The sequence below is a fragment of the Hibiscus syriacus genome, unplaced genomic scaffold (genome assembly GCF_006381635.1).
Source record: "Hibiscus syriacus cultivar Baekdansim isolate YM2019G1 unplaced genomic scaffold, ASM638163v2 tig00110584_pilon, whole genome shotgun sequence".
NCBI lineage: Eukaryota > Viridiplantae > Streptophyta > Magnoliopsida > Malvales > Malvaceae > Hibiscus > Hibiscus syriacus.
Window position 1 is genome coordinate 5,989,856 of NW_024062792.1, and position 19,719 is coordinate 6,009,574.

General features: G+C 31.7%; 1 long non-coding RNA gene across 1 annotated transcript; it reads right to left on the bottom strand.

The window, feature by feature from the left end:
• Window positions 1-582: 582 nt before the first annotated feature.
• LOC120133595 lies at window positions 583-2,902 on the bottom strand. Its single transcript, XR_005517110.1, has 3 exons — window positions 2,546-2,902; window positions 2,378-2,462; window positions 583-2,115 (listed from the first exon to the last, which is right to left on the bottom strand). It is a non-coding gene; the product is annotated as an uncharacterized LOC120133595 (long non-coding RNA).
• Between the last annotated feature and the right edge of the window lie 16,817 nt (window positions 2,903-19,719).

Consider the following 19,719-nt stretch of genomic DNA (forward strand, 5'->3'; position numbering starts at 1 on the left):
AATAAAAAAATAATTCGTGACAAAAAGACATGTTACAACAAAATTTAATTTCTCACTACTTTTATTTCGTCACTAAATAGTTTCTATAAATTTTTTCTGTGACTAAATAATTTTGTTGCAATTTGTTATTGTGAAAGAATATTACTTCGTCACAATTTTTTGTATTGAGAAATTAATATTTGTTATAAATTGTTATTTTGATTAAATAAATGTCACAATTTTTATTTTAACAAAATATTGTGACGAAATAAATTTGGCATAACTTTTTATTTTGACTAAAATTACCGTGTTATTGTAACTAAATAATTTTTTTACAATTTATTATAGTGATAGTGAAAGAAGGTTATTTGTCATAATTTTTTATATTGAGAAATTAATATTTGTTATAAATTGTTATTATGACTAAACAAATTTGTCAAAAAATAACATAATTGTTATTTTGAGAAAATATTATGAAGAAATAAATTTAACATAGCTTTTTATTTTAATTAATTTTAATATATTTTTTTATTAAATTTAATATGTTATTGTGGCTGAAATCACCATTTTTTATTCATATATACATTAAAAAAAAGAAATCCAATACAAAATTGGGGCATTTAATGCTCAATAATAGTCCCAACAATGACTCATGAGCAACCCAAAAACTGAGAAGCACACCAACAATCTTCCTCTCCTTGCCACGCATGCAACAATGGTCCTTATCTGCCTTAACAACAGATGCATCCATGCTCGTGTCCATGCCCTTTGCTGCTGGGGACCATGCTCTCCCTGTACCTGTCAGCAAGTTTCTCACAAGCAAACTAGAAAAGAGCATAACAAAGAGAAGAATGTCAGAGGAAGGGAAAAAAACCTTTTTCATTTAATTATTTGATTTTTTGTAATATTGAGGGGTTCTATAAAACCTCCCCTGAATGCAAAAGGAGTAGGCTCTCTCTTGATTAAAAAAAAGAAAGGAATACAAACAGGGAGCTCCCATTTTCTTTTCTCTTGAAAGAGTGTAAAGGGAATTACATATTTAATCAGATAAATTAAAGTTTAATTATATAATATTTATAGTTGCAATGTCGCATAACTGACTAAATTTGACAATGCAGGTCAAAATTCTTGTAATGTAAGCTGGCACTAGTTGGATGGCAGCTCTATTCGTTATCCCGTTTGAAATGCTACAATTTACTAGTGCATTTGTTCAAATACATGGAAAAAATATGCAGAAAATAAATAAGGAACAAAAGTTTAGGCCGTTCACAAAAAAATCAAGTAATTCAAAAGGGATATATTTACACTAACAATAACTTTTTAAGCATCCAGAATCTCACTTGTCTCTCAAACAAAAGCTTATTCATATTTGAAAAATGGGTAAAAAGAAACCAAAACATTTATATCGATAGGCTCCTAACTCTTATGAAAGACGAATGCCAAAAATTGTTAATTCAACTAGCAAGCAAACCATATAATTTTAGTAAAGTACAGAGCCCTGATTTGAAATGCATGCCATCAAAAGCAGACAATGTCACAATATTGAGCATAAACTCATAATCTGGCGACAGATAATGAGATTTTCAACTGGAAAATATACATAATTTTATCCAAAAAAGAAAACAAGGCAAAATCAAGTCTAGGAAAAATCAATCAATCGTCACGAATCTTCGGCTATTTATTTTCTAAAAGTTAAAAAGTGAATCTAAAACACAACTTCAAATCATCAATATCACAGGCTCAGAGCAATATGCAAATAAGAAAAATGAAATTACTCAGTAACATACTAATATTTGAGCTGTACTGGGGACTGAACGAGTAGCAGTTCTTGCAGCAGCAACCTTTCTTCTTGAAATGACATAAACATTGCAAAATTCTGGTGCCAATTTTAGTATGATAGATTGAACATCTGTTCCTTCGAATAACCGACACGTACATAACGCAAAATTCATGCATACATACATTCATACACTTTTGAAAAGTAGAAGGAAAACATGCATTATTTATGGGGTACATTGAAATTCCAGTCTTTGATGCTGCACCAACAAACAGAGTTTCAATTTCATATTGGTGAACATATCCGACAAGTGCTTTTGCAACATCTGAATCCTCTAGTACAACTGCTTCACACTGTATCTGTATGCATTGAAATTTGGGCAAATTTTGGGTTGGATTTAGTCATCAGATCAATTTAAATTTTATAAATATCATATAAATTCAAATTTGAATCAACCAAAAACGTGTCCGAATAATGAATCCATTGATCAATATTTTCAATCCTTAATAATAATCTTTAATTTCGCCACACAGTTGTATTTGAATCCACACAAATATCATACAACTAGTTTTAATGTCGCTGTTAGAATCTCTTCCTTAATCCAAACACCTGACAGCTCACCTGTTTACGGGCGCATAAGCTTCGAAGTCGAAGGAAGAAGTCCATGTTCTGACAACTTGTGGATCAATAACAACGCTACCATCATCTGATGAAGGAACCGATTGATATAATTACCATTTGAGATTACACATTAACAAACAATAAAGCCCTAATTAAGGTGATATATACCTGGATTAACAGGGCTGATTGGTTTATGAAGAACATGAACGAGCCTCAAGGTTTGGCCTCTGATGAGGAAATTATCAACATCCCAGTGGAGAGCTTGCAGGCTGTATTTGTCCTTGTCTACCGCAACGACCACTAATCTATCTCTTCTTTCCCCTCTTTCTCGATCCCCCCTCGTGCTGAATGAGTTCTACTCGTATTTATTCATTAAAATTTTGGAACATATTTGATTTCTAGGTTTCTAGGTTTAGGGTTGAGACGAGAACCAAGGAAACAAGGAAACAAGGAAACAAGGAAGCAAGGATTGTGAGAAATTAAATTGAAAGAAATTCAAAAGTGGAACTTTTAGGAAATCCAAAAATCATTACGCGGATTTATGAAAGTTGTGAGAAATTAAATTGAATGAAATTATAGTCTAAATTATGAACCGAAAATAAACTGTGTAAACAAAGGGCCAAATTGAATTTAGATAAAAACATAGAGTCAGAAAGATAAACTTTGTTGACATTAGGGGCTTAATTGTAATTTACCCATTTTCTATCTTTTATTGACTATTTATGGTCAATTTTAACACACGAACCCTGAATTTTAATACTCCCTATATTCCATTAAATCTATCTTTTATTTACTTTTTATGGTCATTTTTTTAAATTTTAACTTATTATTATTTAAAAGTTATTATTGATAAAAATATTAAAAATTATATTTTAAAAACGTTCAATCGAGTAGTTTTAAAATATATATATTTTATTAAATTTAATTGTTTGAAATATTTAAAATAACCATGGTCAATGTGTTAGAGTATGCCCAAAGACCAATATGATTGTAATAATACATTTATTTATCGATTTTATAATAAATGCATTGCCGCTATTATTTTCAGTTATATTTATGTGTTTAACATAAATTGGAAGATAATAAAGTCCATATAATCACATAATTGTTATTATTAAAAGATCCATAGTCAAATATTATTATGGGCATGGACAATAATAATACGCTTAAGACTAAGATGTTATTGATTGATGACAATGAGTTGTCATTGACATATAGAGTTCAGAATTGATACATGATTATATTGTTAGAGAACAATGTATTGGATTGACCCACCATGAGCGTATGTCTTGGATTATTATGTGACAGTTATAACATTGCTCATGGTGATGACTATATGTATGATCCTCAGACTTGAGATCAATACTATCCCAACATATATTGTTAAATGTTTTAATTGGTTGCTCTATAAAGACTGTTATTGAATATATCTCAATATATGTAGTGGGTGTGTATGATTAAGATATGATTTGTCCTTCCTACATAATAGGAAATATATCATAGGCCACTTGATTGAGTGAGACTAGAAACGCATGATCATGCTCGAATAAATTGATATGAGATATCACAAACTATTCGTTAATTAAAGTCTACTCTAGATATCAAGAAACAATAGATGGGCTATACAAGTGTGACTATTCCAAGGCTTGTGCCTATTCTAGATATAAAGGACATAAGGATGTAATACATAAAAGTGTTAATCACCAAGATGATATGTCGAATCATATTTTCTTGTAACTTAGGTAACAATGATATATAGTTAGATGTCACTCATTGTATGTAATATAAGGATTGTTCTAATAATTACTGCTAACTTTACAAGAAACTACAAGGTTACACCATAGGATTGAAACGAGCAAAGATGTACAATTTGTTGTACGTTACTAAAATATATCTACAGTTAATATATGTATGTTTGATATACATATGTTTTAATGATCCTGAATATTTAATTTCAATTAATTAAATAAAGATTTAATTAATTTGAAATAATAAAATCCCTAAAATGATTAGGGTAACTTGGATATAAAAGGATGTGTAAGGTCTAGCAGCCGTTTTTTAACACACATATCTTCAGCCATTTTTTCTTAAAATCAGTTTTGGGAAAATCAAATTTTGCTCTCGATCGGGTGAACTGAGTAGAGGTCAAGACGTAATTTCGTGGAGGCTTACGATTCAAACTGATCGACACCAACATTAGTCGTTGCTATCCTTACTATTTTTCAAGGAACCCGCTGTAAGTATCTGCATCCTTTCCTCCCAATTTCGGTTTATCGTACTTGGATTGCTGGTGAGACCGTCAAATTTTGTTTCCCCTGCGCCATGGGGTGAGCCAACGGTCACAATAGTGGTTTTAGAGCCACTTGTACAATCTGAATTCGGGTTAAATTCTTGGTTGATGCGATATGTATGAGATGCATATGTTCTAGTTTTATCATTTTCGGCAATTATGCATGATATCATTGTTAGATTCGATAACAACAACGATCAATATATTAATTTTTAATATATTTTTACAGTCTATGTGTTGCTGCAAGGATTTTGCGAAATCTATATGTCAATTGTTGACATGATGATCTGTGGGTAAGCGATAACATATCGAGTTTGGCAGTGGAACAATGGTTGTTCCGATGTATAAAACCTTAAGGATTAAAAATCCCAAAAACACGATTCTGTTGATAAGTGTTATCAAATAGTGAGGTTTTTCTATAGAAACGGAAGTACTAATTTTCAAAAACAAAATCACACCGGGCGTCGCGGTATGACTGATGCGCGCTAGGGGCTTCGCCCCTAGACCCCGCAAGGGACTTCGCCCTTTGACCCTTCATCAGCAGTACAAATTGTAGGCCCATATTAATATTTTTAACAAAGGCGTAAGAATATGTATATTATGATATGTTTGTTTTGAACGATGTTTGACATGCATGGTTATAGGCCTTATTCAATTTGTAATGGTTGAATTTAAAACTGTGAGTCATGCCTTTCTATATATCAGTTGTATTTCTCTTCTCATCTTACTCCCTCATATGTAAAACGAGTTTCTTTTAAAATTGTAATCCTATGAAGATTCACAAGTAGCAGAAGAATGGATTGAACTAAAGGCGAGAAGATACCTAGATAGTAGTCTTAGGTTTTAAGTTTTTTTTTCTCCCATTGGCTTGGGATGAGCCACCTTAGTCATTGTTTTTGGGCTATAACCATTGTATCTTATTTATTGCTATATTTTTTTTATGTATGTAATGCATCAAATGATAAAATAAGAATGAATATTGATGAGATCAATAAGGGCCTAATATTAAAACGAACAATGATGAGATAATTACGCAAATCCCTCTTTATAATATAAGTTAACTTAACCGTCCAATATTTACCCTAGTTAAGACTTCGATCGATATTATGTGGGATTTGCCAAAGCATTGGCACATTAATCTATCTTGGTTAAATGCGAAGAATAAGCAAGTGATATTCACCGGTTTAGATATTGGTAATAACTTAGCTAGGTTATTCTAATAGGATTAGAAACCTAGAGGTTAAGTATTTGGATAAGTCATGAGATGACTTGACAATAGTTGTTCACCAAAAGGAGGAGTTACATTAGATGTAACTAGTAAAGTGTTACTTACCTAAATAATCACTATCCTAACAGAAAAGCCAAGGCTCATTTAGGAAATTGATGTATTATGGATCCTCACCCACTAGAAAAACTTTCGTTGAATTTTTTCAAAATTAAATAAGAGAGGTCTTTTAATTTTGAATAAAACAGTGGGAGTAATTTGTAAATAAAGACCTATTTATAAATTTTAATTCGGTAAATTTACTTAATTTAATATTTCCATTGTTGTAGATTTAATGGCAAACAACACTTTATCACTACGATCACTCACTGAGAATGAGGAGCTTAATGGCATAAACTATCTTGACTAGTTTTTTAATTTGAGAATTGTTCTCAATCAGGAAAGGAAAGAATATGTCATTGAAGAACATGTTCTTGATGAACCGACAACTAATGCTTTAAGAGCTGACAAAGACAAATTCAAGAAACATATGGATGATATGTAAGACGTTGGATGTTTAATGCTTGCCACCATGACTCCTAAGCTTCAGAAGCAATATGAGGACATGATTTCATATAAGATGATTCAAAATCGCAAAGAAATATATAAGGGCAAGCACATCAATAGAGATATGAGACATCTAAATCTCTATTTCAATGCAAAATGGTAGAGGTAACTCCTGTAGGATCTCATGTAATCAATATGATGGGCTACATCCAAACGTTGGAAAAGTTGGGATTTCCTCTCAAAGATGAATTGGATACCGATGTTATCCTGCAATCATTGCCAAATAAATTTAGCCAGCTTGTCCTTAATTTCAACATAAATGAAATTAACAAGACTTTTCCACAGTTACTTGGCATGTTACGAACTGCTGAAAGTAACACGAAAAAAGTTAGACCTAAGCCCATTCTAATGGTCCATAAGAACAAAGGAAAGGGAAAGAAAACGGTAGTGGCAAAGTCTAAGGGCAATGGTAAGACCAAACCGAAAGGGAAAATGCATTGAAACCCAAAGGGGGAGTTATCAAAGAATGAAAATGTTTCCTTTGCGATAAGACCGTACACTGAAAGAGAAATTTCCCTGTTTACCTTGAAGAGGTCAAGAAGGTAAAAGAAAATGGAACGCTTTTTTTCAGATATTTATGTTATTGATGTTAATTTGTTAACATCTACTTATTAGGTATTAGATATCGATTGCGGTTTTCATATTTGTACTTCTATACATGGACTGAAAAAAAAAGGTATCTGGCTAAAGGAGACGTAGACCTAAGAGTGGGAAATGGAGCAAGAGTTGATGCATTAGCTATAGAGACATATGTTTTATCTTTGCCAGTGGACTTGATTTAAATTTAGAGGATTGTTATTTTGTGCCTAGTTTGACTAAGAACATTATTTCTATTTGTTGTTTGGACAAGTTTGGTTTTGGGATTATTATTAAAAATAATTGTAGATATTTTTATATCGATAATGTTTTTTATGGTTCGCCGCAATTGGTTAATGGTCTCTATATTTTGGATCAATAAAACACCATTTATAACAAATTCTAAAAGATCAAAAACAAATGACTCGAATCAAACTTATCTTTGGCATTGTCGTTTAGGCCATATAAGTGAGTAAAGAATATCAAAACTCTATAAATATGGATTCTTAGATTCATCTGTTTTCGAACAATATGATGTATGTGAATCTTGCTTGTTAGGAAAATGAATAAAGCTTCTTATAATTGTAAAGGTGAGAGAGCAAGTGACTTATTGGGGTTAATACATAGTGATGTATGTGGACCAATGAATACACAAGCCAGAGGTGGATTCCATTACTTCATTACCTTCACCGATGACTTCAGTCAGTATGTGTATATTTATCTTATGCACCATAAATCTGAAGCCTTTGAAAAGTTTAAGGAATTTAAAAATGAAGTACAAAATTAGCTAGGGAAAAGTATTAAGGCACTTCGATCAAATCGAGGTGGAGAATACATAAGAATAGAGTTTGATGAACTTCTGAAAGAATGTGAGATTGTCTCATAACTTACTCCACCTGCTACACTACAGTGGAATAGAGTTTTTGAAAGAAGGAATTGAACACTATTAGACATGGTTCGATCGATAATGAGTCATAGTGATCTTTCGACTTCTTTTTGGGGAGATGCACTTGAAACAACCGCTTTTACTCTAAATCATGTTCCATCTAAATCGGTTCAAAAGACACCACTCGAGCTAGGAATTAGGAAGCGTCCTAGTATGTCTTTTATGAAGATTTTAGGTTATGAAGCGTATGTAAAATATCAGATGTCTACAAAGCACGAACCTGAATCTCATAAGTGTATATTTGTTGGATATCCTACAGAAACTAAGGGATATTATTTCTTCAACCCTAATGAGAACAAAGTGTTTGTTGCTCGAACAAGAGTTTTTCTCGAAAGAGAAATTCTCTTAAAGAAAGGGAAGGGTAGAAATATTGAATTTGGAGAAGTTCAAGAACAACAGATCAATGAACCTAAAGTTGAGCATGTTTCACAAGTTGTTAAGGAACAATTAACAGATTTAGAAACACAACCACTGCGCATATCTATTAGAGAACGCCGTACACCTGAGAGATTTGGATTTCTTGTTACTGCACAAGGAGATTTTCTTCTTAGGGATCAAGATGGGCCTAGGACCTATTAAGGGGAAGTGTCTAGCCTAGACTATGGGAAATGGTTTGAAGCCATGAGATCTGAGATGGATTCCATGTCAGTAAACCAAGTGTGGACTTTGGTTGAACCACCTGAAGGGGTCAAACCTATATGGTGTAAATGGGTTTTCTAGAAGAAAACCAACATGGATGGTAATGTACAAACATACAAGGGGAAATAAGTCACTAAAGGTTTTCGACAACTTCATGGTGTAGACTATGACGAAATATTCTCCCTTGTAGCTATGTTTAAGTCCATCCGGATCTTGCTCGCAATAGTTGCATTCCATGATTATGAAATATGGTAAATGGACTTCAAAATCGCTTTCCTTAATGGAAAATTTGAAGAGGATGTATATATGACACAACCAGAAGGTTTTGTCACTTCAGGAAATGCTATAAAGGTTTGTAAGCTAAAGAGGTCTATTTATGGACTAAAGCAAGTTTCTCAAAGTTGGAATCTTCGTTTCAATGATGCAATCAAAGAATTTGTTTTTATCAAAAATGAATATGAGCTTTGTGTTTATAAGAAGGCTAGTGGGAGCATTGTTTCTTTCCTAATCTTGTATGTAGACGACATACTCAACGTATGAAATGATATACCTACTTTATAGTCTGTTAAGACTTGATTAAGTAGTTGTTTCTCTATGAAAGATTTGGGTGAGAAAGTGTATATCTTAGGAGTTGAGATCTATAGAGACAGATCAAGACGACTTCTAGGTCTGAGTCAAAGTATATATATAGACAAAGTGTTGAAAAGTTTCAGTATGGAAGAATCCAAGAAAGGATTTTTGCTTATGAGACATGGCATTTCTCTTTCGAAGGAAATTCAACTCCGCAAGAAAGAGAACAAATTAATAAGATTCCATATGCTTTGGCTATTGGTTCTATAATGTATGCCATGATATGTACTCAACCAGATGTACTGTATGCTCTGAGCATGACGAGTCGGTATCAAGAAAACCCTCGTGAAAATCACTGGGTTACGGTTAAAAATATCCTTAAGTACTTAAGAAGAACTAAGGATAAATTTATTCTATATGGAGGGGAGGAAGAACTTAATATAAAAGGTTATACTAATGCCAGATTCCAAACTGACAAGGATGACTCACGATCTCAATCGAGTTTTGTGTTTTGTCTTAATGGAGGTGTTATGAGCTGGAAAAGTTTGAAGCAAGACACATTAGGTGATTCTACAATAGAGGTTGAATGCATTGCAGCCAGTGAAGCAACAAAATAGGTTATTTGGATCAAGAAGTTCATATCATAATTAGGGGTTGTTCCCAGTATATCAAATGTTGTATAACTCCGTTGTGACAATAATGGAGCTATTGCACAAGCAAAGGAACCCAGATCTCATCAACGATCCAAATATATTCTTATGCGCTTTCATCTCATTCGAGAGATCATATATTGAGGAGATGTGGAAATATACAGAGTACACACAGATGACAACATTTCTTGATCCTTTGACGAAGCCACTTACACAACAGAGGCATGATCGTCACACTGTGCCACTCGGTATTAGATATGTGAGTGATTGGTCTTAGTGCTAGTGGGAGATTGTTAGTGTATGCCCAAAGACCAATCATACGATGATTGTAATAATACATTTATTTACTGATTTTATTGAATAAAGGCATTGTCACTATTATTTTCAGTTATATATATGTGTGTTTACATAATCAGGAAGATAATAAAGTCCATATAATGACATAATTGTTATTATTAAAAGATCCATAGTCAAGTATTATTATGGGCACGGACAATAATAATACACTTAAGACTAACATGTTATTGATTGATGACAACAAGTTGTCATTGACATAGAGATATCAGAATTGATACATGATTATATTGTTAGAGAACAATGTATTGGATTGACCCACCATGATCATATGTCTTGGATTATTATGTGACAGTAATAACATTGCTCATGGTGATGACTATATGTATGATTCTCATACTTGAGATCAATACTATCTCAATATATATTGTTGTATGTTTTGATGTAGTTAAACAAGCTCCGTAACTGGTTGCTCTATGAAGACTGTTATTGACTATATCTCAATATATGTAGTGGGTGAGTATGATTAAGGTATGATTTTTCCTTCCTACATAATAGGAAATATATCACAAGCCACTTGATTGAGTGATACTAGAAAACAATGAATATGCTCGAATAAGTTTATATGAGATATCATAAACTATTCGTTAATTAAAGTCTACTCTATATATCAAGAAACAATAGATGAGCTATACAAGTGATTATTTCAAGACTTGTGCCTATTCTAGATATAAAGAACATAAGAATGTAATACATAAAAGAGTTAATCACCAAGATGATATGTCGAATCATATTCTCTTGTAACTTAGGTGAGAATGATATATTGCTAGACGTCACTCATTGTATTTAGTATTAGAATTGTTCTAATAATTACTGCTAACGTTACAAGAACCTACAGGGTCACACCATAGGATTGAAACGAGCAAAGATGTACAATTTGTTACTAAAATATATCTAGAGTTAATATATGTATGTTTGATATACATATGTTTTAATAATCCTGAATATTTAATTCCAATTAATTAGATAAAGATTTATTTAATTTGAAATAATAAAATCCATAATATGATTAGGGTAACTTGGATAAAAAAGGAGGTGTAAGGTCAAGCAACCGATTTTAAGACACATAATCTTCAGCTGTTTTTCTCAAAAACGATTTTGGGAAAAACAAATATTTCTCTCAATCGAGTGAACTGAGTAGAGGCCGAGACGTGATTTCGTGGAGATTTACTATTTGAATCGATCGACACCACCATTAGCCGTTGTTGTCCTTGATGTTTTTCAATAAACCCACTGTAAGTATTCACATCCTATCCTCCCAATTTTTGGTTTATCATACTTAGACCAATAGTGAGACTGTCGAATTTTGTGTTCGCTGCGCCATGGGGTGAGCCGACGGTCCCAACACTAGCTAGCTAGCTATAGTTACCTTAGCTTACACTCACATAGCTACTTTATTGGACACCTTGTACATAAAGAAAGCGCCATGGTTGAACCTAACATTGACTTTGGGAGAGCGTACATCCTAAGCAAAGCGTGGAATATCATACCAAGTAAGGAGCCATGTGGATTCGTTAAAAGTACATGTGATTTCCTTTTGAATTCAATTCATGACCAAAAGGCCAAGGGAGTTATTACCATTCAACCAAGCACTCACAACCACTCATTTAGCACAAAGTATGATGAATTACAAGCCATTTTGGCCAAACAATTCACACCATTCATTCAAGCACTCCAAGGCCCGAACCAAGGCAACCATTCGACCAAATGCATCCTTGGGCTTATGAAAAGGCTAGCCGAACTAATACTTACCCATTTATCATAAAAGGTTGTAAAAATTCAACAAAAGAACATGTACTTTCATAGGAAATAACCTTTGGCTGAAACTATATGTCCATTCGGCCTAGCCCATCCATTTTGTATAAATAACCAATACATTGGCTTTTGTAAGACATTATCCTTTGCTTATTGAATACAAGTGAGAGTTCATCTATTTTCATTAGTCCTTTGTGGTTTTATTAACTTATCAAGTATTCCATACTTGTGGTGTCAACCCTTTTCTTTTCATTGATACTTTTGGTTCCCATCATTCATAAATAGTGGGTTAAAGTACTTATTTACCACCCATTGTAAGAACATATAAAGATTGGGTCAATACTCCTTAGTATAGGTTCTTTTTTAGTCTTTCTCAAGATACTTTTAACACCTTTCACTATCTATTTCATTCATAACCATGCCCCAGGGCCTTAAACATCAAACATATCCTTCAGTTACATCAAATTAAGCCCACCTTCATGAATCTTCCAAACAATTCTCTTTGTAATCATTAATTTACTTTGCAGGTTGTTTGCTTCCTTCCTAGATCCATAATCAAACATAGGTTTACCCTACATCAAGTGGTATTCAAAGCCTTAGTGGAAGAAGCAAAGTGCAAGAACAACATCCAAGCGAATTCCTATAAAAAAAGAAAAAAAGTACAAGAAAAGTGAAGTTCAAAGAGTCAAAGAAAAGAAAAACAAAAAGAAACTTCAAAAGTAGAAAGACTAAAAAGAAGGGATCTAAAGGCACAACAACATCATATTCAACCATCAAGCTATGTAAGCATTATTTGAATGTTTGATTGTGATGATACAAGGTTGTAAGTAACCTTTTTTCTTTTCTTCTTATTTTCTAAGCCAACCTATGCATTCTGTTAGTCTTTCTTTTCCTACTAACCATTTGCAGCCGACGTACAACAAGCAAAGATTACTTGAGAGGTTTTGAGTATGCCTACAAAGAACCTTGGATAAGTGATCGAGTGAAAAAAGGGTTCAGAGTGTAAGATTAGAAGAGGACGTGTAAAAACTATTGAAGTCTTAGAGTGAAAATATGAGTGGATTGAGTGATATTTCAGTTTCTTTGGAGGGTTTCTCATGAGGCTTTGTGAGAGTCCTTTGGAAAATTCTTTTTATACAACTATTTTTCTTATTTTTCACTAACCATGTCTCGGGAATTAGGCCAGCCACCTCATGGAAATATGCCAAACTTGCAAACACAAGCACTCATACAGTAAATGGAAAGATTGATTAGATTGGATATTGAACCACTTCATGACCGAATTGATCAAATAGAGGCATCCATTGGAGTTACAAGAAGGCAACCCCAACAAAGGTAAAATGAAAAATATCATAATATATGGATCACCCTAAAGTTAACAAAATTTCAATAGAACAAAGGAGGAATTATCCAAGGGAACAAGGAGTCATTATTTCTTTGATAAAAACCTTAACAACATTAGAGCAAACATTCCTCCATTCCAAGGAAATACAGATCTGAAAGCTTATTTTGATTGTGAAACCAAGGTGGAACACATTTTTTTAATATCGTAATTGCTCATAGTAGAGGAAGGTTTAGATGGAAGGCATAGAATTTATTGATTATGATTTTGTTTGTTGGAATTAACTAGTAAGTACTAGAAGAAGAAATGGTGAGCACCCCATACCAGTCCATTATTATGGAGACCTATTCCACAAAATCTGACAACTTAAGAAAGGAAGAAAGAGCGTTGAAGATTACTTCAAGAAAATGAAGATAGCCATGATTAGAGCAAATGTAGAGTAAGATAGAGAAGCAACAATGGAAATGTTCTTATATGGTTTAAATCTTCAAATTGCTAACCTTGTTGAATTGCAACACCATGTGGAATTTGAAGAAATGGTTCATATGGCCAAGAAGATTGAAAAGAAACTTAAGAGGATATCGTTAAACTAAATCAATACTTTAATAACTAAATGGGGACAAGAAGGCAACAACTTTCGAAGGCAAACTATGGTGCAAACCAAGGAGAGTGTAGAGAGTTCAAGGCCAAATCAAGTTTTGGAGAACAACGAAGGCAAGGAAAACCAACCCAACACTTCTGAGAGGTCAAGGGACATAAGATGTTTCAAGTGCTTGGGGAAAGGGCACGTTTCTAGTCAATATCCAAACCGAAACACCATGTTGCTTTTGGATGATGGGGAAGTTGTTTATGACTAAAGAAAACATTTAAGAAGAAAAAAAAGAAAAAATAGTTGAAGAGGAAGAATAAGAGAAAGAATCTTTTTGTTGGTGGAGAGATCCTTGTTGTGAAGAGAAGTTTTGTAATACTCCAAATTTTTGCTAGTGACCAAACTGTAAGTTTTGAAACTTTAGTGGCTAAAGTATAAATTTGGAAAAGTTTAGGGACCAAAATGTAATTTCTATAAGTTATTTATTTTGGACTGTAAATGAATAGTTTACTCTGAAATTGATGTTTTCGTGAGAACTAAAATTTTGATTCAAGATTTGTATTAAAAGATATAAAGTAATAAAGTCCGATAAGAATTTGGATAATCGGATCGAACCAGAATTTAACGAAAATTTGCATGATTAAAAAAGGGTTAGGAATATTATTTCCATAATTTGTATTAGTGAAATTTAACATAGATCAGTGGAATTAAGGTCTGTTTTCCATGTTAAGCCAAAATTATGAATTTTAGTTACAAAATTGTAATTTTCGAAAATTGCAAGGGCAAACATGGTAAATCAAAATTATGATATTTTTCTATGGATAAGATGATGGAATAATTGTGATGGAAGCATGATGTAGCATGGCAAGGTGGTAATTATCATGATTTTAATGGTAAAACTATCTTTTCTCATAAAATGAAATTTTAATTGATTTTAATTAGTTTTAAGACAAGTTTGTCATGATATTTTGATTGAAAAATAAAGAATTTGCTCTTCTTCCTCCTCCAAACCGTTTCCTCCATAACTAAGGTAACAAAAATAATTTTCATTTTTAAGCCATTTTGTTAGGTTTTTTTGGATTAAGGTGTGATATATAGAATTAATCTACATCAAATTCTCTGTCATTTGGTATAAATATTTCATGGTTTTCTTGCTTGGGTCATTGGTTTTGTTATTAGGATGGATGAAGAACAAGTTGGATTTTAATGATTTAAAAATGTATTTTGATTTAGTATATGTTATTGATTTGTTTCCAAGCTTGTGTGATGAATAAAATCGATTGGAAATACATGTATAAGGATTTACTTGATGTTAGGGTTTTGAAGGAAAGATTGATTTTGAATTGAATATGATATGTAAATAATTGAGATTGCATGCGAATGATGTTTAGAAGATGAATTCATGTTTGAATCAAGTTGAAAATCAAACTAGATATACTTTATTATATTCGGCCATGAAGAAAAAAAATAGGGACATAATATTTTTTTTCCTAAGCTTAGAAATGATATTGGAATGACTCTACATACTTTATAAGTTGATTTGGATCAATTTGGAACATTGTGAACGTGAAGGGAATATTTTACAATTTGAAAATTTTGGGGCATTAAAGTATAAATGTTCGACTGTGAGGGTTCATTGCTGGAATTTAATGTTCAGATGTTAAAAGTGAAGTAAGAATATTGTTTTGGATCAAATAGTTAGAATTTGGAAAGTTAGTGGCTAATTTGAATTATGCTAAAACGTTTGGGAAGTAATTGTAAGTTTTCAAATGTTAAAGTATTAGATTAAGTGTAGTATTACAATGCTGGAAAATTTATATTTGGATGTTGAATTTGAAGTAAGAATAATGATTTGGGACAAAATTCCACATTTGGTTAAGTTTAGTGGTTTACTCAAAAAGATTGGAAATTATGGGGTTTAAATGATAAGTTTGCAAATGTGATTGTATTAGATATATAAATTATTTAATTCTTTCAAATTTGGTATAAGGTTTGGATTGAGTTAAATAGTAAAAGACCATTTTGATTTATCTGGAAAAATTAGTATGAATTCTAAAAGAATTCATAAATGGTGATTAAATTGTAAAGTTTATGAAAGTTGAGTAGTTTGCTGATGAATACGAATATATAAAGGATTGAAGTGTCATGATAGAAATATTAATGTTGTCATTGAATAATGAAGTGAAATTATGTAGAATATAAATTATGGATTTTATTATTGGATTTAGAATATGTTAGTACAATATTAACATATACTTTGAATATTTTGTGTTGTGTATATGATTTTATTTAATTTGCGACTTATATCATGAGCAAAGCGATTTAAAAAATGAATGATAAAGTACTAGACTAAAAGGTTATCGTCATAAAAGGATATAGTGAGGCAAAAAAGGTGAGTGCAATCTATTTATTTAATTATTTTGATTATAGAAGACTCGATAAGTCAACCTCATAAGATTTATTTTGAAGATATGATTAAATTTTGATTATGGAATATTTCTATTATGATTATATAAAGATTTTATGAATGATTTTAGGGCATGAATACTCCAAAGTATTTTATTTGATGTTGTATATTAAATTATAAATGATTTCGGGTATGAACTGCCAAAGTTATGAATTTTATATTGATGAGATGAAAATGTTTCTAAATTGAAATGCTTGATTAATAAATGGATATGATCTTATCTGAAAGCTCGTTGTATGTTGAATAGAGAGTCATACGAAAACTTGGCATGTAATACCCCAAATTTTGGTTAGTGACCAAAATGTAACTTTTGAAAGTTTGATTGGTCAAAGTAAAACTTGGAAAAATTTAGGGAATTAAGTGATAAATTTCCTAAAAAGAATTATATTCCATAAATAGATAGTTTACTCTTGAGAGTGGGGTTTTATAGAAATCATATTTTTGGACTTGGAATTTTAGTAAAGAAAAATTAGAAATGGTTAAAGTCCAGTAAGGAATCGGTAATTCAAATTGAATTGGAATTTTACAAAAATTTGAAGGATGTTATAAAATGGTTGGAAATATTATTTTAATATTTTAGATCAGAGAAATTTAGTTTGGAAGTGTGCAATTTTCAGATTTAACCGAAACAGTGGAATTTAGTGACTAAAATGTAGTTTTTAAAAATGCATGGGAAATTTCATAAATCAAAGTCAAAATAATTCATTTTTGACTTTGGAATGATAAGGATGAGTTGTCATGGTTTTATGGTGAATAGGAAGATTCATTAAGGGTGACTTGGTTTTATCTCAATTAAATGGATATTTTATTCATTTATAGTGGAATTTAATGTAAACTAATATGAAATGCACCCAACATTTCATCCAACTTGCTCATCTTCTTCTCCAAGCTGTTGTGGGTTTGTCCTAAGGTGAGAGAAAGCTTCAATTCCATTTTTAAGCAATTTCATTTGGATTTTGAGTATGTCGTAAATAGAAAATTGTTATACGCAAAAAAAGCTATCATTTGGTACCAATATTGCATGATAATCTTGTTTAAAGATCCCAAATTCTACAGTTTGTGTTCATATAAGGGATCATGAAATTAATGATGGATCTTGATGTTTGTGAGGTAGTTGATTCATATTCAAGCATGTATGATGATTAGAACATGTTTAAATCTTTCTAGAACTTGTTCTTTAAGTTTTGGCCATGGATTGTTTGAGTGAGAAAAATATGGAAAAAGTATACATGGGTTGGAAATGATGAAAGAAGTATTCTACAAGTCTTAGAAAAATTCGGAGACCATTTTGTAATTTTTGAAGAGTTGGGGATCAATTCAACAACTTTGTAAATTGATGGGTTGTTTTGTAAGTGTTATATAATTGATATACTATGCTGGAAAATTGTTGTTTGGGAATTAAAATGAGTGTTAGATTGTGAAATATGACTATTTTGGAGATTTGAAAAGATTGGTGATTTAAGTATAATATTTGTATAGTTGGGGTACTTAAATGTAATTATGCCTTTGTAAAAGCATTTGAATGGTAATAATTTCAATACTGGAATTTTTGTATTGAAATTTTAATTGATAAAATGGTGAAGGATCATTTTATATAAGTTGGAAAAGTTGGTGACAAGATTAAAAAGAATTAACAAGTGTTTAAATATTTGGTTGAAAATGAGTTTCAAGTATATTATGGAGTTGTCATGAGATATGTTTATGTTAGTACAATACTAACATATGTATTGTTATGAATTTGTGATTTATATAGATTATGATTTATTTGTGATCGAAGCAAGTCAAAAAGAAAAGGGTTTATTGTGGACAATAGTGAGGCAAATATATTTTGGAATTTATAAAGTGTCAAGGTGAGTGCAATACATGCATGACATTATACATTAATGTTTTATACATCTTCAGGAAAACTTGAAACAAGTCTACTTTGTTTATATCAACATGATAATATGTCATTTTTATAAATTCGATATGACATTTATATGTCATAGTGTGAAATTTTAATGCATTGATCATGAATAATGGGATATTTTACCATGAATGTTTTCGGGTATGAATTGCCCAATGTTAAATATTGATAATATACTTTGCCATGGATGGATCAAATAAAATAGACTATATGCCCAAATAAGTCATTGAGGGACAGGGTATAGTTGGCATGCCATAGGTCCAGCAGCATGCTGCATATTCGGGAATACACTAAAGAATACCTAGTGTATATGGTGGGCAAGACCTTATGTGTCAAATTCGGGGCTGTACTTAAGGATACCTAGTACAGATGGTGGACACGACCTATTGTGTCATACTCGGGTTAGCACTACGGTGCAGGTATTTGACTCGCGTACCAGAGTCCTTAGGGTTTTATAATGGGCTATTGTCTATGGTTTATAGATTATTGGTTAATAAATGGTAAGCATGAAAATAAGTTTACGAGCTTATGGAATAAATGGCAAGTATATTTGTAAGAAATTTTATATTTAGTTATATTATTTTGATCATGGTAAAATACTGGATATGCTATTAATATGATTATATGGCATTTGATTTTGACATTGAATTCATGCATGAATTGTATTGCACTGTTTATTGTTTTAATTGCCTCACTAAGTATATACTTAGCTTGTGATGATTTTCACGCGTAAGTGAAAAGCCTATAGTGGAATAAAGAGTCAAAGCGACATCAGCATCTAAGAGTATATTTCAATATCAGTAAGACATCCTATGATGTAATGTTGACTTTATTAGTGGCATGTATTTATTAAAGTCATATTTGTTATGTTGAACTATGTTTAGATATAACAATTTGTGGAAAAGAATATGGAAATTTTATAGTGATTCAAGTTTAAGTTTTTGAATGCTACAGGGGTACCGATACCTTGCTACAGGTACCAATACCCTCACTGTTTACTGTTCACAGTACTATTCATAAAAAATCTTTTGAATTAAATTGGTTATAAAGAAACATAATTCATATGATATGATATTTTTATAATATCAGTTACCATTTTAAGAAAATAAATTTTAAATCACTTTTGAATTGAGAAATGGTTTTAGAAATTCGGGTGACATCTATAATATGTATATGTATAATTATACGGGTTATGGGCGTTACATGGCATGCCACTGAGTTGAGTAATTATGATGATGATGTTATGGTACATTCATTTACATCAAAGAAAGGCATCATTGGCGCAAATGATCAAAGTAAGGCATCGTTGGTGAAAATGATATGAATGCACTTGGAGTGCATATTCTAATGACGATGATGGCACCGTTGGTGATTAGTGCACACATTATGTCCGACTCACGTACCTTGAATTCTCTTACATATACATT